Below are 24,800 nucleotides of genomic sequence, written 5' to 3'. Positions count from 1 at the left end.
TAAATCTTTTTGGCAAGGATACAGCGAATACCAGGCAAACATTTTGGGGCAGCAGAACACTAGCAGCCACAACACTGGGTTGGATTATTTAAACCAGAGATAAGTTGAAAAGTTCACATGATCTGCACCCTTTCCTCAAAGCGTCAAAAACCTTTCCACAAGAAAGTCTTTGGGAGGCAGATGTGTGCATGTAAGAGGAGAGTTGCCTTGATTCGAGGGCGCGTGAGCCCTCTTCGGTCTCTGCATGAGACACCCTCTCCCCTGACTCCACTTGGTAGCTGTGGTGGGTGGGGTGAATGGAGCAGGGAGGATTCCAGGACATTCTGGAGCCCATGTGAAAAATCCCACGAACCGGTGCAATTGCCAAGCCAACATTCGAAAGTAAGACTAAACGATAGCACGTCAAGCCAGGGAATGCCATTCCCGTGTCTGTAACTTGCTTCAAGATGCTTCAACATTACCGGGTGGATCCACAGGTGTGACGTAAGCATCAGACGACCCTCACCTGGGAGCAATGTCTTGTGTTAAGCACCCACATCCATGGAAACCTGCGTGACCATTACCAAATGAGGTTTGGGGACGCTGGGTGACTCAGTGGATTTAGCATCCGATTTCGGCTCAGGTCATGGCCTCTCGGTTCCTGAGTTTGAGCCCCACATCGGTCTTGCTGCTGTCGGCATAGAACCTGCTTTAGATCCTTTGTCTTCCTAACGCTGTCCCTCACCCACTCAGTCTCTCTCTCTCTCTCTTAAAAATAAATCAACTTTAAAAAAAAGTTTAAAAACAAAACAAAAATGAGGTTTATAGCCATCAACTCCTGCCCTCAGGAAATGGCTGATCTAATAACAGATAGACAGGAAAGCACGATGGGACAAGAGAGGCCCTTGCAGCTAAACAAGAGAGCCTCGGTCAGACTCGTGTCAAAACAGCGATGGCTCGCAGGGGATGCAGGTGCCCGGTTCAGATGCCAGGTGAGGGAGGATTCCAGATCACACGGTGGACTGTGTCATTCCCGCGTGCGTTTTCTCCCACACGCGCAGTGGAGGGAAGCGGAAGGAATATTCGAGTGTCCGTGAGCAACCACAAGGACAACCTCTCCTTCATAAATAGGAGAAAGAAACAGGTCATAGTCTGTCTGGATCCTTCCCTAAGCAGAGGGGACCAGGAAGCACCCACCCTGGCTAAAGGCTGCCGCTCGGGGTGCAAATGGCTTTGCAGTGGCCCTTTTCTCTTGCCCTCACAGGTGGCGAAGGCAGTAGAGTGGGCTTCATGTCTACCCCGCCCCTGAACTCTGGTCCCGGAGCTGCCGGTGAGGCCCAGGACAGTGCTGAGAGCCGAACGTCCTGGGAACAGAGAGGCTACCCTTGTCCCAAAGTACTCAAAATGGAACTCGAGTCTTACGTGGATGGGTGGAAAAGAGTCACAGCCCGGTGGGGAAGGTGAAAATATCCCAGGCCACCTTGTCATCGTAACATCTCTATGTTGGGTTTTCTCTCTAACAGGATGGTGAGCTCTTCAAAGACATTCCTCTGTCTACCCATTCCCCTGTCCCTCACTCCTGAAAGAGCCTCCGAAAATACCCAGAGATACTTTAGAGCAGTGTTTCTCAGAAAGTCATGGTCCTCCAACGACATCCTCTGACATCGGATACAAATACGGCATCCTGGGACTTGCCCATAACTGTGAGGTCACAATCCGTACAAGAAAGTCTGGAAGCTGAATGTTCTAGAAGCTTCACGGATGACACATTTGGACACACGTGCTTGTGAACCTGCTGAGCTAGTGCAGAGGGTCCGCCTGTCTCCATATGGTCAGAGTTAGGTGAAATGGACCCCATCCGAAGGTTCCCGAAAATCGTGAAAGGTTTGTTGTTTCCTTAGAACTTTTATTCAGCTTCAAAAAAGAATCACAGCTGCATAAAGTTAGATTCTGAAGACAGACTGCTTGAGTTTTAAATCTCAGCTCTGCCGCTTACTCCCTGTAAGACCTTGGACAGGTTACTAGCCCCTATATGCCTTGATCTCCCCATCTGTAAAGTAGGTGTAACAATAATCTCTACCCCATAGAATTGTGAGGATTAGATACATTTGTGCTTGTGAAGCACTTAGGATAGTGGCTGGTACATAGGAAGCAGTCATAAATGTAAGCAATTATTATCTGGTCCTATTGAGTTTGTTTTTTTATTTTATTTAAAAAAATTTTTAGTGTTGATTTACTTTTGAGAGAGAGAGAGAGAGGAGAGAGAGCATGAGCAAGGGAGGGGCAGAGAGAGAGGGAGACACAGCATCCAAAGCAGGTTCCAGGCTCTGAGCTGTCAGGACAGAGCCTGACACGGGGCTCAAACTCACGGACTCTAAGATCATGACCTGAGCCGAAGTCAGACGCTCAACCGACTGAGCCACCCAGGTGCCCCTGGTCCCATTGAGTTTATAGAGGAAGAAATGCAAGTTCAGTGTGGGAAGGTATGCACACCGTTCAGGGCTCCGTGAGAACTAGAATCCAGGACCCTGTATTCTCACTGTGGAACACTTTCTGCTTTTCTCCTTTCTTTTCCTTCCCTGTTCTGCAATTAAGAAATTTGATGCTCAGCCACTAAGAATGATCTGAACGTGCTTTTTAAGAGCAGGTCCATGGGGAAAACAAAAAAGTCTAAGTACTATTTGGAGAACTAAATATCATTTGAGTGCCGCTGGGCCATGTTCAGCCGGAGCCCAGGGAAGAAGCCACAGTCAGAGGCTATGAAGACAAAGGACCATAGAACTGAGGTCCCCACAGGAGCAGTGACATGTCTGCAGTCCCAGGCTGGGATTTCAAACACACCCGACTCCTTGTCCAGTGCTCTGGCCCCTCTCGACCCCGACCGCGGGACGGATGTCTCGTGCGGGAAGGAGCTGCCCATCTGACTCCCTGCATTGGACACTTTTGCCGACTCCAAGGTGCTCAGATCTGCTGGCCCAGCTTCCTGCGACCCCTCTGCCGACTGACAGTATCCATCGGCTCGCTGTTCCATGCTTTTGTGAGCCAGGCGTGGAATAAACCGAGTCGGAGGGATAGGACTTTGATGGGGAGGACTTTCTCAGATTCCTCTAAATCACATAGGGCAAAGCATTTAAGATGATGCGGTCCTTGGCCTTTCTACGACTTCCTCCAAGCATGGGGAGCACAGACAGGTACCTCCTTATCACTTGTAACAAGCGGCAGTGATCGTAGCTGTCTCCTGGCCACCCGTCCTGTATAGATCTCCGGCGACAGTCTGGGCTGCAACTTAAGGATTCCCATCAGGCACTTCTTCTCCTCAAATATAATTCTTTTCAGCCCATAACAGTCCGCCCTCCTCAGCACACTTCCTACTCACACTCCCTCTCACCCCAGGTGCGACTCGGGGTCCACGTTTCTGGTTGGGATGCAGAGAAGAGAGGGTTGGCTTGAGCCAGCAGGAGAGCCAGGGCCTGGTGCCTGGAAACGACTCAGCATCTTGCCCTTGTTACTAATAATCCTCCCCAAATCACCGAATGGTTTCTAGGCATTAAAGTTATCGTTTGCCATAAACCCCTTGTCTGTTTTCTGGAGAGTTTAATATATTGCAGGAAGTTTCACCCATAAAAGGTGACGGCTGTGCTCCTGCGAGCGGGCTGGGCGTCTGTAACTTATGACCTTCATAAATGTGAGTGGGTCTCGCGAGCGGGCCCATCAGTCTTTGGAGTAATTCTGCTTCGTAGTAAAATATTTTACTGTGCGTGCTCCCGTCAGCATTTGCCTCCATGGTGAGGAGATGTCCCATTCTCGCTGCTTCTTCTTCCTTTCTCTGGCTCCATTTTCCATGATCCCACTTCCAGACGTCAATTTGAGACCCAGAGAATCATCTTGGCTTCTTCAGGGCCACAGCTCAGCTCAGTGCGAGGGGTTGCTGTCCTGGGAAAGCAGCTGCATCGATAGAACATTATTTATCACGCTGATGCTGGGCGTGCTTTTTTTTCCTTACAGAACTGCAGGAAATCTACCAAGAAAAGGCATCACCCGAACCAGGGAGAGTCCTTCACTCTCAAACGAGACTGTGCACATGAAGGTGCTTTGCAGGTTGCAGAGTCATCTAGAAGTCTGTGAATTTCTCGTTGCCCTGATGGAATATAGGAGTTAGCATTCCACATCATAGTCCTAGACACCTAGATAGGCTTTATCAGATTCACTGCCTGCATCTAACGCTGGCTCAGAAAGGCACCAAACACCCTCCAGGCATCATGGAGCAGCGGGGAGGACGGTCCTCTTGGGGAATTCAAGTCTCCCCTCCATCCTGCAAATTACTCATCTTCTCTGTGCCTCAGTTTCCAAAGGTGTAAAATTTCTATAACATCTCCACTGCGATGTTGTTGAAAAGAGCAAACTAAATATTCCTATAAACAGCAAAAAACTCCAGAATGGCCAAGAGATAATGGTATTATGGTAAGAAACAATGGAGGGGTGTAGACTTAAAGGAAATGAAGCTGAGTGGGAAATGAGCCAGTTAATGAAAAGGATTTAAGAGAGAAAGACGTCGCTAAATATAGTAAATGGAACACGTGGCTCCTGTGATCGGGTGTCATAGTATTGCAGGGCGGTGGGTACTGGGAACTGAGAGCCAGCATGACCAGCTTGCTGGGGACGGCAGGAGTGGCCCATCTGCCCGGCAACATGCTGCTCCCAGATATTGTCCATATCATGGCCTCCAGGCAATTCAATTCAATTTCAATTCAAAAAATAGTTATTGAATGCCCAGTACACCACCACTTCTGTGGGTTTTTGAGTTATGTCAGTGAACAACACAAAGATCCCTACCCTTGAGGAGCTTATCATATGGAGGGGGACGTTATCTGTTCCCTGTGCCCACTGGATGAACAGTTATCAAACACAAAATGGAGCTAGAGGGACAGATGCAGTCCTTTGGTCCCCCTTGTCCCCCAAGCAGACACTCAGGGAGGTTTGTAAAAACTGCATCTGTGGGTCATTGAACAGAGAGAGTTCATCAGACTCCAAGGGGCCCTGCAAGTTCATCCTTCCTCTTTCCCTCCCTTGTCTCTCTCAGTATGTGCATCATCTCTGGATGGTAGGTCACGTCGTGTTCTAAAATAGACCAATAGGAGAAGCTCACTCCATTGGTGGCTAGTATGGCTGTGTTTAGAGTTCATCTTCAACCTGCTTCTGAGGCATGTTTCATGAGTTCCCAGGATCACTTGGAGCAGGGAGATAGAGTCGGGAGCAGAAAGGAGTGGGGGAAAACTTGATAAATGTTGGGGTGCAGAAATGTTGGGGTTTCCCTGAGAAAGATCACTGATAAATGGCATGTTAAAGACTGTCCTGCAGCCTCCTCATGATTCAGCAGCTGTCACTTACCTCTCTTTGAGAAGCCATGTTACTGAGAAGACAAACATATATTCTGTAATTCGCAATCTGTCTGAGCAATTACTTACATTGGTCAGCTATTGCTGTGTAACAACCACAGGATCTCAGGGACGTGCAGCAATAAGCATTTATGTTGCTCACATCTCCTCAGGCTGTCCGGAGGTTGGCCGATACAGGCTGGGCTCAGTTGCTCTGGTCTTTAGAAACAGGTTTGACAGTGAATTTTAAATTCAGTTGCATTTGGGGATGGGCTGGAGTTGCTCTTTTTGGACTGTTTTAGAACATAATATGACCTGTGATACACACTGGGAGTGGGGTAGAAAAGGAGGAAGAAATGAAGGATGGAAAGAAAGGAGGATGGATAGAAGGGAGGGAGGGAGGGAGGGAAGAAGGAAGGAAGGAAGGAAGGAAGGAAGGAAGGAAGGAAGGAAAAGACAGACAGAAAGAGAAAAATAGAGAAGGAAGAAAGGAAGGAAGGAAGGAAGGAAGGAAGGAAGGAAGGAAGGAAAAGACAGACAGAAAGAGAGAAAGATAGAGAAGGAAGGAAGGAAGGAAGGAAGGAAGGAAGGAAGGAAGGAAGGAAGGAAAAGACAGACAGAAAGAGAGAAAGGTAAGGAAGGAAAGAAGGAAGGAAGAAAGGAAGGAAAGAAAAAACAAAAAAAGAGAAAGAAAGAAAAATAGAGAAGGAAGGAAAGAAGGAAGGAAGGAAGGAAGGAAGGAAGGAAGGAAGGAAGGAAGGGAGAGAGGGAGGGAGAAAGGAAGTTAGTTACTTCTGAGAACAACTGAACCAATCTGTGTTTTAATGAGCTTTCCAGGTGATTCTGATGCTAAAGTTCAAGAACCATTGCTCTAATTTGCAGATTAGATCTCTCATCCTTCTTGGACCATCAGCTACATAGGACAATGGCAGAGGCACAAGAGGGAGGGCAGAAATGTGCAACCTCTCTTAAGGCTTAGGTGAGGAATTGGCCGCTGATAGAGTATATGTCCACATTCCATTGCCAAAGTGAGACTTATGACCAAGGTCATGGATCCAGGGAAGGGTGAAGAATTGGGGTCAGGAATCCAGTCTACTAAAGAACTCAGCAAAAACAACATTGGTGTAGCACTTTATTGTCTATAATGTTCTTTCACCTCATAACAATACTCAGAGGTAGGAGGTGTCTCCATTTGACTCCTTCATCGGAAAGAAAGTCTTTAGATGTTGAGGTCAAAGTCACATAATTAATAAAACCTAGGTCTCTCATCTCCAAGTTTGAAGCTATTTCCACTGCATCAAACTTCTAGACCATCAGTTCATAAAAGCAGGCTCTGGATCTCTTTTGTGATCAAAAACCTCTCCAATGCACAGGGTGGTAAATACTTTACAGTCCTTATGGACCCAGGCAGGGTGAGTAACAAAAACGTAAGAATGCATTTCACCCATACTAGACAGCTAGCTCTATTCATCAGGCTTCAAAGTCCAAGTCTCTTTTGCTTCTAGTGCTTGCCCATGGCTTGAGTTCCAAACTAGCCTTCCCTTCCATACCCTATGTCCTCAAAATTTTGTGCAAGCTAATTTTTCTATAGGCAAATTACTTTGACAAACTTCCAAGGGACTATGATCTTTCTGGAATGTCAGAAGATAGGGTGGAGTGGGCTGGCCAAGAGCACAGAAAGAAAACAGCCAACGAGCAGCGTTTTCTTGTACAGATGAAGATTCATTCCGTGGAAGAAAGCAAGCCCACGAATAAAACATGGTGGAGATGACGTGATGTTTCTTGGTGCCATTGCTATAGAATTCATAGCCTGTCAGATATGTTGTCAGCCAAAGTCAAAGGGAAATTTTAGTGAGAGTCTTTGATGACTTAAAAAGTCTAATTAAGAAATGTTTTTGATCAGACAGATTTTTATTAGAAGCATTTCAACAGATTAAACCTGGAAAAAAAATGTCTTAGACAACTCTTATGAGAAGGTTGGCTCAACGAAAAAGACTCTTATTGTTTCTACCTTTATTTGTAAGGCAAGCATCTTCGTCCCTCTCTCCTTTCCTGCCCAGCTCCCAGTTACCCCCCCTCCCCTGACTACCTGACAATTTAAGACACCTGAGGAGCAATAGGAGAAAAATATGACTGTGCCTTCAAGTGTGATCTATAGGGAGTCCTGGCTGCACACCTTAATTATTGCTAACAAAGTAACATTTTAATAGCTTTAGGTTGAAATTGATGAGCCCTCCTGTTCACTGGAAGTCTTGCAAAGACATGACATGACATCTTGTAGGAAAAAAAAAAAGGAAGGACACTGTGGTGTTAAAGAACTGATTCTATGTGCAATGGTCAGTTAAAAAAAAGTGTACGTCCTTGGTCAGCAACTTTTCCCAAAGAACTCAGAGTCCATTAAAGCCCATATGCTCACCTAATTTATTTCCATCTTTCTATAAATAGGATGCAAATATTATTCTCTCCTTTTACAGAAGAATAAGCTGAAGAGAGGCACCATGGAGAGACAGCACACAGTCTTCTAGCAAGGGAAAGGTGAGCTGTTAAACAGGGGATTCTAAATTCCTTAAGGCCAGTGACTTCTCTACCTATTTCTATTATGGTGCTGGTTGTAAATGGTGGGTGTGGGTGACATACTAGATGGTTGAGGGGACTCCAAGGAAATAAGAGAAGGGGACTTAGCCTCTAGCCCCACGATAGATCTGCTAAAGTTTCAATGTTCAGTGAGAATGACTATCTTGGGCACTTAATAGCTCTTCAACCCATCATAAGCCTTTGAAGCATGCTCCTTTTTAATAATTCCAATTAATATACACAGTGGCTACGATTCCTCAGACCACTCACCTAGTCCATGGCATCTATAACCTCCCCTGGCATCCATGGTGGTGTTTAATCTTGTCATTGGTCCATGGGAGGCATGCCATAGCCTCCCCAGAACCCAACCACAAGGCCTCTTCAGGTCTGCTGACTCTCTTTATGCTACTTCAAAGATTCTCTCAAGAAGCATCTAAGACAACATCAATTATTGCTCCAAACTACTATGGGATCACAGGAAAATTGATAGGTGATTGCAGAGTCCTCTCTTCTTCTTCTTCTTCTTCTTCTTCTTCTTCTTCTTCTTTTTCCTCTGCTATGGCAGTTGGATACTTCAAGAAAGCTTTTAAGGGGTGTGACTTCACATCCTGAGGAGAAAGAGTAGGGGTGAATGGGATGCAGAGATGCTTCCTAGGGACCTAGAGTAATGTCTAATTCTGTCCTCCTCTCTGGCTCCCCGTTCTCTTCCCAAGGACATTAGGTGTCCTCTATGAGGGCAAGTAGGTTCCATATATCTTTTAAATCAATTGATAGACATAATTTTTATTCCCTATAGCTTTAAGGATCTTACTTTAATTCCTGAAAAGCCAGTTGCCCAGAATTCAACATCCTCAATCTTCCCCCCACCCCCAAATAATGAATTTGAAAGGTATGTCTTCATTTGTTCAGGCTTCTATAACAAACTACTACAGTGTAGGCTGCTTATAAACAACAAAAATTTATTTCTCACTCTTCTGGAAGCTAGGAATTCTAAGACCAACATGCTGGCGAATCGGTGTCTGGTGAGAGCTTACTTCCTTGTTCACAGACCGTGTCCTTGTATGGCAGGAGGGGTGAAGGAGCTCTCCAGGGTCTCTCTTAGAAGGGACTAATCCCACTCATGAGGTCTCCGCCCTCAAAATCTAGTCACCTCCTGAAGGCCCCACTACTTTCACCACATTGGGAGTTAGGATTTCAAGCTAGGAATTTTGAGGACACTCGGTCCATCACACAGTATCTATTTAAGAGAACCAAAGCCTAGCTTGAACTTTTCTCCCTTTTTCCTTGCCCTTTTGCATCCTGGGTGGGGAGTAAAGAATACTTCACTGCTGTCTGAGTCGGGGAGGGAGGAAGGTGGGAGAACTACATACCAAGGAAGGTGGTAGGGCGGTACATCAAACTATTCTCCCACATCATTGCAAATTTGTTCCCATCACTAAAGGAAAGGCAGGACAAATCCAGAGAGAGGAGAAATAGGGGTGCTCTCTTTCTCAAGAGTTAACCACCCTGTAAGAGGGGAAAAAAATGGGTGTGATGAGAAAGGAGAGCAGCAGGAGGGAAAGAAGAGAAAGTAAAGAGCTATTAAAACATGCTGGGTCTTTTAGCAGGTATTGTTTTGTCATATAGGCTTACAGTCTATAAACATAATTCAATAATAAATAGCTTCCTGGTGAATAATATTGAGCTAAGGCTTATTTAGGGAGCCCCAATACACCTCAGTCAAATTCATATCATATCACATTACATGTCACACTCAGTATGTATAAATAACAGTGTGTAAATGCTGAAAGCATTATGTGATAGCAGATGGGGGGAGGTCCTGGAATTGGTTGCAAGGAGTGAGGGTGGGGGGCAGAGAGATTAAAGAAATGTAGCCCAGCCTATTAACATAAGGGCAGTAGAGAACGTAGGCATACCTAACGTCTTTTGCAGAAATAGATCTGAAACTGTTAGATGTTTGGCAGAGCAAAGTGATGAAGTCTCGAAGACAAATAACCTTGAAAGTGCGCTAGGTATTTTGGATGCAATTAAGGATGATAGCTTTTGGCCAGGACTGGAGATGACCTTTCTCGGATCCTTAGTCTGGGCTATGACACTGGGGTGGCTCTGTGTATAAGATTTCTTCATCTTCTGCAGAGAAAAAAATATATTCAAAAAATGTTTATTTTTGAGAGAGAGAGTGAGCATGAGCAGGGGAGGAGCAGAGAGAGAGGGAGACAAAAGATCCCAGGTGGGCTCTGTGCTGATAGCAGAGAGACTGATGCAGGGCTCGAACTCAGGAACTGTGAGATCATGACCTGAGCTGAAGTTGGACTCTTAACCAACTGAGCCACCCAGGCACCCCGAGAAAAAATTACTCTTAAAGAATCTCTGGAACTTCCAAGGAAGAAATCTATGGGTATCAAGATTCAAACCACTCTAAAGAATCAATGCACACAGGATAGGAGCTTCTAATATGCACACGTAAAATAAATGAGTGTAGTTTTATTTTCTTTTTTAATTTTAGAACTCTTTTTTATCTAGCTACACAAACAAAAAAGTACACGAATCATACATATGAAGACCAGTAAATAATCACAATGAACAATTGGATTATTTAAAGATAATTACCCACATCAAAACAACAGAACATTTCCAGGACCTCAAAGTCAATCATCTTGCCCCTTCTGAATCGCTATCTCCTACTCTTCTCCCAAAGGTTAATCCTGTTCTGACTCCTAACTCTATAGACTAGTTTTTACTGTTCCAGGACGTTATATTAATAAACTCTTATGACATATAGTATTTTGTATTTCTCCCAACATTATGCTGCCTGCCGTTTGTTCATTCTCTTTGCTGTAGAGTATTCCAGTATAGTAATAGACAATAATTTATCCATGCATTCTGCTATTCATGGACATTTAGGTGTTGCTCTAATTTTTAGCTATCACAAAGAATACTGCTGTCAACATTCTTGTACATATCTTTTTGTGCACATACATACATTTGGGGGAAGAGTATACACCTAGCATTGGGGTATGCAGATGCAGAACTTAAATAGACTCAACCAAACTGTTCTCTAAGCGCTTGTACCAATTGATACTCCCAATAAAAATGTGTAAAAGTTCTGACAGCCCCACATCTTCTGTGCTAGGTTCAGTTTTGAAAACATTTGGCACCAACTTGCCATACATTTTCATTCAATAATACGTTGTTTTATTTTTGTTATATTAAATATAACTTATTGTCAAATTGGTTTCCATACAACACCCAGTGCTCGTCCCCACAGGTGCCCTCCTCAATGCCCATCACCCACTCTCCCCTCTCCCCCAACCTCCATCAACCCTCAGTTTGTTCTCAGTATTGAAGAGTCTCTTATGGTTTGCCTCCTTCCACCTCTGTAACTTTTCCCCCCTCCCCCTCCCCCCGGTCTTCTGTTAAGTTTCTCAGGATCCACATATGAGTGAAAACATATGGTGTCTGTCTTTCTCTGCCTGACTTACTTCACTTAGCATAACACTCTCCAGTTCCAACCACGTTGCTACAAATGGCCAGATTTCATTCTTTCTCATTGCCAAGTAGTATTCCATTGTATACATAAACCACAACTTCTTTATCCATTCGTCGGTTGATGGACATTTAGGCCCTTTCCAGAATTTGGCTTTTCTTGAAAGTGCTACTATAAACATTGGGGTACACGTGCCCCTATGCATCAGCACTCCTGTATCCCTGGGGTAAATTCCTAACAGTGCTACTGCTGGGTCATAGGGTAGGTCTATTTTTAATTTTTTGAGGAAGCTCCACACTGTTTTCCAGAACGGCTGCACCAGTTTGCAGTCCCACCAACAGGGCAAGAGGGTTCCCATTTCTTCACCTCCTCGCCAGCGTCTACAGTCTTCTGATTTGTTCATTTTAGCCAGATGAGTGTAGTTTTAAAAGGAACCAATCTTACTTACAATTAAAAACTGTAGATTTTGCTGTAGCCTGGGTTCCCCAGAAAGCAGAGCATCAGTCAAAAGCCTAAGTGTTACCACGTTATTAAAAGTGCAGTCCCCCAGAAGCAAAAGGGAGGGAAAATGGGGCAGGACAGGGCAGGAGGAGGAGGCGATTCGAGGGGTGTCCAAGCTCTCGGTGTCAGGGGCAACTGACCAACTGACTGCTGGGTCTCCCGGAACCATCTCCGGAGGCACCACGTGAGTAGTTGCTTCTTAGGATACTCCATCTCGGTGGAAGAAGGGAGAAGGGTCCACCTGCTGGCTCCCTTCTCCCGTTAGACACAGGGCCATCTCACTGGGGACTGAACCTGGTGCTTCTTGGTGGCTTATGTTTCAGCAACAACAAAGAAGTCCCGAGGCAGGAAGTGAAAGGAAGCAGCACAGAGGGCTCCGGGCATGAACAAACCTGCTTCAACTTGTAAAGCATGAAACCAGGGCGGCCATTGCCACAGCCAAGAGTACCAGGGATCGGGGAGGCTGAAAGGATCTCATGGGCGCTTAAAAGTAATTGTTTGTCTCAGTCTGTTCAGGCTTCTGTAAAAAAAAAAATATAGGGCCACCTGGGTGGCGCAGTCGGTTGAGCGTCCGACTTCAGCCAGGTCACGATCTCACGGTCCGTGAGTTCGAGCCCCGCGTCGGGCTCTGGGCTGATGGCTCGGAGCCTGGAGCCTGTTTCCGATTCTGTGTCTCCCTCTCTCTCTGCCCCTCCCCCGTTCATGCTCTGTCTCTCTCTGTCCCAAAAATAAATAAAAAACGTTGAAAAAAAAATTAAAAAAAAAAAATATATATATATACCATATACCAGGAGGCCGAAACAGTCAATATTTATTTCTCACAGTTTTGGGGGCTGAAAGTCCAAGACCAAGGTGCTGGCAGATTCAGTGTCTACGACAAGCCTGCTTCCTGGTATATAGATGGCTGTCTTCTCACTGTGACCTCACGCGGCAGAAAGGGCAAGAGAGGTGTCTGAGGCCTCTTTTATGAGGACATCGATCCACCCTCATGACCTCACGAGCTCCCCAAGGCCTCACCCCCTAGTACCATCACCTTGGGAATTAAGCTTCAACCTATGACCTTTGAGGCACAAACATTCAGCCCGTAACACTGTGACTGTCTCTTAAGATCGAGCTTTACATTTTTCTCAGGTAAGAGAAAGGGCTTGTCAGGAGTGTGGAAAAAACAGGAATTATTACCCAGGAATTCTTAATAGTAACTAAAGAAGTGTGTGGATCAAATGTGTGTCACTCTCCGGATGGGTGGGCGTAAGAGGGTCTCGAGGAGACCCATTTGGACAGTGATCTTGTTGAGCAGTAAATGATATCCTGATAATTCACAATAACAGCTGATATTTATAGAGAGCCAGCATTGTTTTAAGAGTTCTGCTTTGTAATGAGCTTTATTGTTCATTGTTTTTCATGTTTGTTTATTTTTGAGAGGCAGAGAGAGACAGAACGTGAGCAGGGGAGGGGCAGAGAGAGAAGGAGACACAGAGTCCGGAGCAGGCTCCAGGCTCTGAGCTGTCAGCACAGACCCCGACCAGGGGCTTGGACTCACGAACTGTAAGATCATGACCGGAGCCGAAGTCCGAGGCTTACCTGACTTGAGCCACCCAGGCGTCCCTGAGAGTTCTGCTTTGAACCCTTGCATTAATACTACTATATGTCAACAGAGACGCAGAAACCAAATATCTTGTCCAAAGGCACACAGCAGCTAAGTGATAGAGTTCAGATTTGAATTCATGTGCTCTGACCCCAGAGCCCGTGTGTTTATCCATTATAGAAAGTTTTGACACTCGGCTAGAAGAGAAAATTGCAATTATTTCTCTTTTCCAGAATTCATGTCTGCTTCTGAGAAGTCCTGAGGTTTTCTTGAAATGTAATTAAGATTATGCATGTTTCACAAATAATGCTTAAACACCATAACCTCCGGAAAACCGTGCCAGTGCACAAGTTGTGATAAGGGAAAATACAACCCAACTTAAACCTGGTAACAAGACCAATGCTGGGGATTAACCATATGGCCCACAGCACCACTCCAGAAAGCATCCCAGTGATTAAAGGGCATCTCGGGTGAGTGAGGAAACAGTTTCTTTCTCCCTAGGCCTGAGTGGCTTCACACAGTGAAAGCATAGCAGTGGTGGGGTTGGACTGAGGATGTTTCCAGAGGCTGAACAAAGTGCAGAAAGCCACACTCTGAGCCGGGGAAAATCTCAATTCCCAGCCCAGAGAACTTCCAACAGCAGATCTTGTTGCCTGCCTTGAATGTGTTTTTTTTTTCATGCTCCACAGATGTCCTTTCTCATAAATTCAGAAGTATCTGCACGTCCCAAGGTGAGCTGGTATCTTCTTTTTATTGCCGGCAGTTTGCAGCAAGGATCTGACATTAAAAAAATATGGCGCTCCCTTTTGAGAGTGTGACCCTCTTTCTCAACTCTTTCCGCATCTTCTTCCAGTTCCCTCCGCTCTTTTCACCTTTGTGCTTCTGGTCAGCATGCATGGGGGCTCTAGAGACCCTTCCAGATACTTTGACTTCTTGCTCGATTGCAAAAGGATGAATTTCCTCTGCAGATCGCCCCATAGGGACACTGCATAGGTCTAAGACTGAAAGAGCCTCTAGAGAGCTTATTTTAGCTGTTTGCCAACTAACCCCTTTTGCCTGCTTCCTGGGAGAAACAACGCACATCGTCTCTACAGGAGGAAGCAGGAGAGATATTGGATATCTCAAAGGAAGTAGCTCAAAGGAAATTTATGATGCTGATGGGAAATTTAAGCCCCTTAACACAACTGCTGGGTTGTGAACAAGGGAGCAAATTTTTATCACCTCATGCCTGTGGCTTCCCTCAGCCCCTTCCTGAGGGACAATGGCCATGGATCCAGTGGCCTCTCCGCCTCTCCCTGCTTAATGGCACTTGCTGTGGAGAATTTTGATAGATCACCAGTTCTGCTAACTTGAGCAGACTCGTGTGCTTTTAGATATATTCTTGTGGATATGCATAAATGTACCATGTGGCTTGCAGGGGGTTTAGTTCTATACCTGCCCTCCATTTTCCCATTCTTCTTTCCAAGGGAACCCTTATATCTTTGGGTCTAGCAATGTCCCAGGTAAAAAAGACATTTTTAGTACACTATACCAGCAAAGAGTGGCCAGTTGACTGTATTCTGGTGATAGAGATGTAAATGGAATAGTTCAGAGGAACTTCTGAGAAAGCACCATCCAACTGAGGGGGAGCCTGGAGCTCCTTTCTGCCCTTCTGTCTTTCTTCTTTTAGGTCTGAAACTTGAACATGAAGGCTGGAGCTTCAGCCGCCAAATTGAACTATGAGGCAATGTCGAGGGAGGGATTTTGAGCCAAATGTAGCAAAGAAGACAGATGAAGGATTTTAGTTTCCTGATAACTGAAGACCTGCCGTATGAGCCCTGAACTCTCTGCCTCTAAATTTACTTTATCCCAAACAGAAATAGGTTCTATCTTATTTTAGCCAGGGTTGTTTTGTTGGTCTATTCTGCATAGCAATACCCAACCCTAACGATTCACTACCTCTGTGATGAGAATGTGTCAATAATGCTTTCTCCTAACTGGTGGGTTCAAGTTTCTGCTGCTGTACTTGTTAATGTTCCTTAGGTGACAAGTAACAATGACCACGAGAGCTAGCTTATGCAGGAAAGGGGAATCTATTATGTCTCACAGAACCCAGGGCCATGGAGCCTCTGGAAAAAGCTGACTCCAAGAACCAGACAGCCATCTGGAATTGCACTCTGTCCCTTGTCCCTGTTCTCTTCCATGTATCTGCTTCTTCCTTCTGTCTTTCTGCAGCCCACTCCTCTCTGCTTCTTTGTACCCACTCCCGACTCCTGACTTTATGGCCCCCAAAGTGAGACAGATTCTCTCAGGTCCCGGTTTCCTGGGGGTAGAATTGTCATTAGCCCAGAAGAAAAGAGGTTCCTTGAAAGTTAAAGAAACACTCCCAAAGCATTCACTACTCCTACACCAAATGGAAACCCGGTATAAATAAAAAAACAACCTGACATGGAAAATAACAGCAATAAAAACCCCCCAACATGTTAATGCCTGATTCTTCAGGCTAGAAAAGTTTTTGTCCAAACATTTAAGGAAAAAAAAAAAATAGCACCACTCTTGCACAAACACATCCAGGAAACAGAATGAGGGAACATTTCCCAATCTTTTTGGATACCAGCATAACCTAATTCTCAACTTGGACAGTGACTCTTCAAGGAAGAAAAATCAATAGCCCAATATAGTTCTCATAAATATAGATTCAAAATTCATTTAGAAAATATTAACAAATAGAATACAGTGAAATATAAAAGGGGGGGTTAACAGCGCCAAGTAGGATTGTTTTAGACACGGAAAGGCAGTTTAACACTACAAAATTAATTAGTGCAATGGACAACATTAATAGAAAAAGGGAGAAAATGCTATCATATCATGGGAGAAAACGTTATCTTGATAGATGCAGAGAAATCATTTGGCAAAATTCAATACTCATTCACGAAAAACTCACAGCAAAAAAAAGAACTGAATGGAACTTCTTTAATGTGATAATCTACAAAAAACCCTGTAGCAAATATCATGCCAATAATAACAATATTGAAAACTTAACCCCTGAGTTGGGAAACGAAGCAAAAATTCTGGCTCGCCTCGCTTTTATTCAACATTCCGATGGAGACAGTAGCCATAGTAATAAGTCCAGGAAAAGAAATAAAAAGCATCCATATGAAAAGAAAGAAATAAAACTCTCATTTTTCATAGATGACATGATCGTTCATCTAGAAAATCCAAAATAGTCAACAAGTTACTAGAAGTATAAACGAATTCAGCCAAGTTGCAAATATAAGGCCAACATAAAAGAATTAGTCGTATGCTGGCAACAAAAAATATGAAAGAAAAAATTATAAAATATAACATCAAAATGTATCAAATGCTTATAAATAAATCTAGGGAAAGGTATACAAGACCACTCCACTGAAAAATACAAACTATTACTAGAGAAATGAATTAAATGGATGGGTTTACCCCATTCAGAGATTGGAGAATGCAGTGTGTCAATTTTCCCAAATTAATCTATAGATTTAATGAAGTTGCACTCAAAATCCCAGCAGCCTTTTTTTTTTAACGAAATTTGAAAAGCTGAACATATGCAGTCCCAAAGACCAGAGAATTCTACTCCAGAGTGTATACCAACAGAAATCAGTACATTTGTTCATCGAATGTCAGAGAATAGAATGTTCGCAGCCTGGACACTACCTGGATGTCCGTTGAATATTCCAGCCTGGACACTACCTGGATGTCCGTTGATAATAGAACGAGAAATATATTGTTTGTTCACACAAAGGAATGTTAATTAGCAATGGAAGGAAATAATTCATAAATATATATAAAATATTGATGAATCTCACAAATCTCACATAAAGAGCAAGAAAGGCTAGACCAAAAAAGGAGGAAGATACACAGCTTTAGGCGAGTTATATAAAGTATAACGGAAATATCACTTCTACTGTCAGAATCCAGGAGAGTGGTCACACTTGTGATGACGTGGTAACTGAAAGGAAACAGAGGAAGGTTTTCTGGGGGTGTTAGGAATGTCCTGTTCGTCTCTCTGAGTGCCACTTTTGTGGTATATTTAGTTTATAAAATTTTTTTTCAACGTTTTTTACTTATTTTTGGGACAGAGAGAGATAGAGCATGAACGGGGGAGGGGCAGAGAGAGAGGGAGACACAGAATCGGAAACAGGCTCCAGGCTCCGAGCCATCAGCCCAGAGCCTGACGCGGGGCTCGAACTCACGGACCGCGAGATCGTGACCTGGCTGAAGTCAGATGCTTAACCGACTGCGCCACCCAGGCGCCCCTGTGGTATATTTAGTTTATAAAAATTCACTAGTTCTGTCTCATGTACACTTCTCTATTTTTATTGTCCTACTTCAGAGAAGATTTAAAAAAACGATAAAATAAAAGCTAAACCAATACATACCTTTCATATGCTAACTACTGCTTCTCCTCAACTAGACTCTGTTTCTCCTTCTTTATTAACTTCTACTTTTTTTCATATTAAGCGTTAATTGTTTAAGCCACCACAAGTCATTTTTTAAAAAATCATGAACACATAAAAGTGTAAGAATATATTTTATTATTTGCAAAAAATATTTGCTACTGACATTCTATTTATTGCACTTAATTCAGTTTACCAAAAAAAACCCAAAAAACAAAAAAAAACAGGTGTGGTGTTTTAACAGGTGTGGTCTCTCTATATAAAGTGCCATGAAAATTGGGAAGTTGGTAAGGTTGTTTCCACTGGCTGTCCCTGTTCACCCCCACATCTCTGCCCTCAGCGGACTTTTGATCCTAAGGTCAGGGTGCCATGGCATTAACTCAGCCTTCCCTCTTCCCCAACCCCTCAGCCCAGACACACACATTTGTCCTTATCCATTCTCTCAGAGCCCTGCTCTGGGCTAGAACTAACCTAACCAACTTTTAAAAAAATGTTTATTTATTTATTTTTGAGAGAGAAAGAGAGAGCACAAGCGGGAGAGGGGCAGAGAGAGAGAGGGAAACACAGAATCTGAAACAGCCCCCAGGCTCTGAGCTGTCAGTGCAGGGCCCAACTCCGGGCTTGAACTCACGAGTTGTGAGCTCGTGACCTGAGCCAAGGTCGGACACTGAACCGACAAAGTCACCCAGGCGCCCCACCTAACCAACTAATTAGAGCATGAGAGCCAAGAACTGATAATGACTGGGTGTTTTATTTGTCTCAGAAGACGATTTTACTTTAATTTTGAACTTTTCCATCTAAAACTAGAAAAACGACAGATGGGAGAATGGTGAGCCCTTGGCTGGCCACTGGGGGATAGATTTTGGGAAGGCAGTTAGTCATGCCTACCATTCTTCAAAGCACAAGACCCAGGCAGCTAACTGCACATAAGCTTGCCCTGACCATTTTGTGACTTCTCTGGGGGTTTTCTTCAGTGAAAAGAAAGGAAGGGAAAGAAAGGAAAGGAAAGGAAAGGAAAGGGAAGGGAAGGGAAGGGAAGGGAAGGAAGGGAAGGGAAGGGAAGGGAAGGAAGGGAAGGGAAGGGAAGGGAAGGGAAGGGAAGGGAAGGGGAAGGGGAAGGGGAAGGGAAGGGAAGGGAAGGGAAGGGAAGGAAGGGAAAGGGAAAGGGAAAGGGAAAGGGGAGGGGAGGGGAGGGGAGGGGAGGGGAGGGGAGGGGAAGGGGAAGGGGAAGGGGAAGGGGAAGGGGAAGGGGAGGGGAGGGGAGGGGAAGGGGAAGGGGAAGGGGAAGGGGAAGGGAAAGGGAAAGGGAAGGGAAGGGAAGGGAAGGGAAGGGAAAGGGAAGGGGAAGGGGAAGGGAAGGGAAGGGAAGGGAAAGGAAGAAAAGGGAAGGGAAGAGAAGAGAAAGGAAGAGAAGAGGAAAGAAGAAAAGAAGAGAAAAGAAGAGAAAGGAAAAGAAAGGCTGTCCTATCCCTTTTCTCTTAATGACAATTGTAACTTCTAAGTCACACTCTACTTGCTTCTTCCTTCAAAGCCCCCTCTTGAAATTACCCTGATTTAATAAACTGGGAGATTCTGTTGGGTTTGAGCCTTGAACTTTTGCTCAGAAATTGAAAGAAGGACCTGCGTTTCATCAAGTTCTCCGCCAGAATCCAAATGGCAGCGGGACATATTCTGGGCAGTTCCCGTTTGATGTTTCTGAATAATCAACAAAGCAGACAAACCAGGGTTTATTAGCACTTTGTTCTTCTCAGAGGCACAGTGCCGAAGAAATGTCTTTTTTTTCCCCCTTTGGAAAAAATTTTACTAGTAACCATAGCAATAATAATTCCATCTCCGAGTGAAAATTATTATTGTTATCTTGGTTGGCAGCCCCAGTTTCTTTCCTGTCACAAGTAGACAGAAGGCAGACACCGTCTTGAAGTCTATAAAAGGCTCACCTAAGCAGGATGAAGAGCAGCTGTTTTCTCTCGCAGCCGAGAACAGAACCAGAGAATAATGGCTTAGCCCTAGAATGGGGGGCTTCCGCAGGATGGGAGAAAGTGGTTCCTGGCAGTATGCTGGATAGGTTGTCATGGGAGTTTGCAGAATCATCTTCCTTAGAAGCCTTTAAAAAGAGCTCAGGTGATCTGTACCTAGAGCGGCAGATATATGCCCTTTTAATATCCCCTTAGAGGCCCGGCTGCGCCTTTACTGCCCTTCTGATAGCCGGCCCGCTTCACCACTGTCTGCAGCACCCGACCCAGGACGTGGGCTCTGTGAATGGGAACGAACGAGCGAAGTCAGGAGTTCGCATAGAATGACTTAGCAATGATCAAATGCAGTCTACTGGTTTGTGGCTGGTCAAACATCGGCCCCGTGGTTATTTTCCTTCAATCGTCCCATAAAACGAGATTGGGCCAGATGCACACCATTTGGCCAAGGGAGGCTCTTTGAAGAATGACCGAGTCCAGCTCCCTCCTTCTGGATTGTTAACTTTGTCTGCTTGATGCTACACAGGCTTTTGAATAAGAAGGAAATGTTCTCCGAAGTGGGAGTGCGTGCTGTGTTTCAGAAATGACTCAAACATACGTGGAGAAAACAGTTTACAGAACGAACGTGAGCCAGAGTGGAAATCCAGACGTCCCTTCTTCCAGCCCCACCGATTCTCTCCCGTCGAAGGAATGTGCTAACCTTTTGAAAAGTGCTTTCGTTTAAAAAAGTAATGGTCAGAACCCTGCTCAGTCCTTCAGTAACCATATTTTACCTCACAGTTGACATTTATATGCCAGCGACTCATTCGTTACAAATTCTAATTGCGAGCAACAATCCAAAAAAGACAATGCAAAAGGCAAAAAGAGAAAAGGCTCAGAAACCCTTTGAGATCCCATCTAATTAAAAATGCAAATTAAGAAAGAAACCTCAAGTCATAAGTCCTGGTCCAGCTTTTCAAAGGCACCAATTACCAGTGAGTCATTGTGAAAGGGACTGCCTTTAATTTTAAGTCAAATTTCTCAACAATATCCCATTGGCAGGAAATTAAAGCGACCGCCAGCTTAGTGGTACAATTAACCCTTTGACCTTTGTTATCCAAACTTTATTCATTCTTGTTCTGTTTCTCTAAGCAATCACTAATGCAGACAATTTTCCACCGCATTTTTCTGAGGTCCCGAGAACATTTTGTTTTCTAGTGATAAGCAATCTCATCTCTGAACTAACGCACCCCTTTTCATGAAACCGTATCGGGGGACATTCCAGAAAAGAACAAACTCCTTGATAGAATCTCTTTTCTAATAATGCTTCCGAAAGCAAGGTAGGAGAGTATGTTACTGCAGAACAAAGGTCCTCAGACAGGAGATACCGATCACCAAAGGACTCTTGCTCGACCTGAATCTGGCCATATGCTAATATGGATACATGTCATATGTCAGGGTCTTCATTGTTTTGTCTCCAGATACTAATTCCTAATGTATGCATTATACTTTTTATTATCCTAAGAAGTAACACTAGCTACGGAATACATTTTTTTTTAAGTCTAAGAACTGGAAGAGAAATACAAGAGATTATACAGGCCAATCTCTCCAGTCTAGGGCTCACCTGATATGAATTGAGTACCTATATCAGTCAGGAGAAACTACACAAGAGCTTGAACAAGGAAAATACACTATTAACTGTAACAGGGGATTGGCTGGTAAGAAGCAAAGAGTTCTCTAAGGAATATAGGGTAGCAGATAGTAGGAACCGCCATTCCCCTAGGCTGTCGTAGAGTGCTCTGGAAAGATGCCCTTCTCTCCTCCTCTCAAGCTGGGTCCAGAGAGGGTACCGGATAATGACGAATTCGCTGAGGTGTCAGGCAGGTGGCCTTTGCTAGAACCTCTCCTTCAGGGGCCCGCAGAAGTTGTCGACAGGGAGGTCACGCAGCTCAGCACTTGCTGAGAAATCCCGCAAAGGATAAGCCAGGGAAGCCTCTGATGAGAGGTGCCCTTGCCAGAAGGCTCTTTCATGAAGATGCTTGAGTGGGGGTGCTGGGGTGAGCTGCTGACCACTAGGGGTGTTGTGAAGTTGGGTGCTGGAGAAGCCATTTGCTGCAGTAAGGTGGCTCGGAAGGATCTTTCCATGCTGCGGGGGTCAGGCCCTGAGGAAGTTGCATTTGCTGCAAGGTACTGCCATGAAAGCACAAAGAACTAGGAAGGAAAACTCCGTCCTCTACCGGTGTCCTTCTAGCGTCCTCTGTGGACAAAAGCTTTACTGTGAGCCAGCTGACAAAGGGGAAATATTTAAAGGGCCCATCTCCATTTTCACAGAGCAGACAATGAAACTTGGATTTGGGGCAAAAGACAATACAATGGTGTACTGTTGCCTATTGTGAGACAGTTACGTTACAGATATCCTCTAATGTATTCGCTGCAATATTTCTAATGGATGAATATCATCACGCACAATTTACAGAGGCCCACAGAGTTTAAGGAAGGTCACAAGATTGGGGCACCTGGGTGGCTCAGTGGGTTGAGTGTCTGACTTTGGCTCAGGTCATAATCTCACAATTTGTGAGTTCGAGCCCCACGTTGGGCTCAATGCTCTCAGTATGGAGTCCACTTCAGATCCTCTGTCCCCCTCTCTCTCTCCCCCTCCCCCGCTTGTTCTCTCTCTCTCTCTCTCTCTCTCTCTCAAAAATAAATAAAACATTAAAAAAAAAAGAAAGGTCACAAGGTGGGGGCACCTGGGTGGCTCAGTTGGTTAAGCATCTGACTTCAGCTCTTACGGTTTGTGGGTTTGAGACCCATATCTGGCTCTGTACTGACAGTGTGGACCCTGTATGGGATTCTCTCTCTCTCCCTCTTCTTCTGCTCCCCCCACCTTGTGCTTTTTCTGTCTCTCAAAAACAAATAAATAAACTTAAAAAAAAAATAAAGATCATAGGGTCAGTAAACAGGGGCTGGGGGTGGGGATTCAAATCCAAATTTGGCCAACACAAAAGCCTACTGTCTTTCTATACTAGGTTTTCTCCAAAGAGGCTCATAGTTCTAGGAAGACTGGTATCCTAGGGGACCAGTCTCAGGGCAGGGGTGAGGATGAGGACTACAGATGGGGGACAGGGATTCTGACAGGCTGGGGGCTATAGCACGAGTGGGGTTGGATTGCTATGACCTGGGGAAATCTGAAAGGCAGAGTCTCTAGCCAAGCTAAGAACCTAATTAAACTGAAGTCCATAGGAGCTAGGCAAAACTACCAAGGTGAATTTTAAGACAATGGGGCGAAATTGGAGGCAGGGACACATCAAAACAGTTGCAAGTACAGGGCAACCATTCCTTGAGATGAACACCATCACCACCGGTTCCAGGGTGTCTGGCCATGCCCGCAGGTAAGGAGAGGGTGCCTGAGGGTGCCTTCTGGTTCAGACAGGTTAGTTAACAAGATAATGGCCAAGCTAGGGCTAGAGCCTATCTCCTTGACTCCCATTTCTGGGCTGTTTACACTTGTCATCGGCGTCCATGAATGTTAGATCTGCAGCAATGGACCCAGTGAATGGAAGAGATAACCCATGAGGCTTTTGTCTGTTGGATTGATCAGAGGACATAAAATGGAAAACGGGGAGCAAGTTTAGTTCAGGCAAAGCATTTAATCTTCTTACAGCTGTGCCTATTGTCTTCCTTTGTCCCCACGAATCTTCACGAATAGGCATGAGATTAGCATTCAGCAACACTGTTCACAGAGTTTCACATCATCATTGATGTTAGTTGAGGCCTTTCTACTCAGGGATACTCAGCCTTTATTGAACATCGGAATCATCTGGACAACTGTTAAAAAAAAGTACTGACGCCTGAAGCTGTTTCATGCCAATAGTGAGAGTCTCTGGAAGTGGGCTCATTCATCAGGATATCTGCAAGATCCACACACGATTCTAATTCACATCCAGGGTTGAGATGCACTGGCATATCCTGACTATAGCAGAATGGCTTTGGAAGAGACAACAAGTAATTTAAACCCCTCTTCCTGCGGGATTTACTCTCCTACGGGATTCTGAGAACAACTCCTTTTCCAGAGCAATCTCTCACTGGGTTGTATTGCATGGTGTCATCCCAGCAAAGATGTTGAACTCAGAGCAGGAGGATTAGCTATATGCAAAAATATGCTGAAGGGATGTACAGGCTTCTAAACTATAACGCATGCCGAGAACCAACACGACACGGAAGACTGGCATCCCTTTGTTGGAAAGGGAAACATGTTATAGTTCTGAGGTTGACGTTGGCCTTAAGTAAATGAGGTGTGCTCCCGACAACTACCTCAGGGTAAGATTTAACTAGGAAATCCTAATCTTCAGTGACATATGTGGTGGGGAAAGCAATGAAACATCCTTCTGCTTGGTGATGGGTGAAGCCCTAAAGACTCAATCTGGTCTTGATGAACATCCAAGAATCTGGATGCGCGCACCCCGCTGAGGCAGGGGTTTCTGCCAACGATGCTGGTAAGGAAGTCTGTGGTTTCTCGCAGCGTCAGATTTGTTCAGTTTGGGTATAAACAAATACCATAATTTCCATCCTGGGGTATAAACAAGCAGGCTTCTCTCCTTTACCCAGGTGCCATTACTGTCCTTGAAACTAGTTGTGTATCTAATTAAAACAAAACTTCATTTAACTTTCCATGTTTCTCTAGGTCATGTAATTCCACATGATTTGAAGCAGTTTTCTTTAGCTTTTTGACACAAAAAATAAAACTCAGGTTTCAAATAAGATAAAATTATTTTTAAAAATTTTTATTAAAATTTTCAGTGATGTGCATAAGAGAGAATAATAAACTCTATCATACACACCATCCAGCTTTAACCATTATGAACTTGTGGCAAACCTTATTTTACATATACACTTGCCCACTATCTTATCCTGTATTCTTTTGAAGCAAATCCCAGGCTTCAT

The 24,800-nt window shown here is 44.6% G+C and overlaps 1 long non-coding RNA gene across 2 annotated transcripts in view; it reads left to right on the top strand.

Moving 5' to 3' along the window:
- The first annotated feature begins 1,709 nt into the window (after positions 1-1,709).
- LOC122476021 overlaps positions 1,710-24,800 on the top strand; it is a 45,729-nt gene continuing 22,638 nt past the window's right edge. The window contains exons 1-3 of one of the 2 annotated variants that reach the window (XR_006295365.1): positions 1,711-1,863; positions 7,829-7,889; positions 10,452-10,707. This is a non-coding gene — a long non-coding RNA (uncharacterized LOC122476021). Of the gene's footprint in view, positions 1,864-7,828; positions 7,890-10,451; positions 10,708-24,800 lie in introns of those variants that run through there. The other variant, XR_006295366.1, reaches the window with a different exon arrangement.

Source organism: Prionailurus bengalensis, chromosome E4, assembly GCF_016509475.1.
Source record: "Prionailurus bengalensis isolate Pbe53 chromosome E4, Fcat_Pben_1.1_paternal_pri, whole genome shotgun sequence".
NCBI lineage: Eukaryota > Metazoa > Chordata > Mammalia > Carnivora > Felidae > Prionailurus > Prionailurus bengalensis.
The sequence above is the reverse complement of the archived record's forward strand: the minus strand, read 5'-3'. Positions and strand labels throughout refer to the sequence as shown.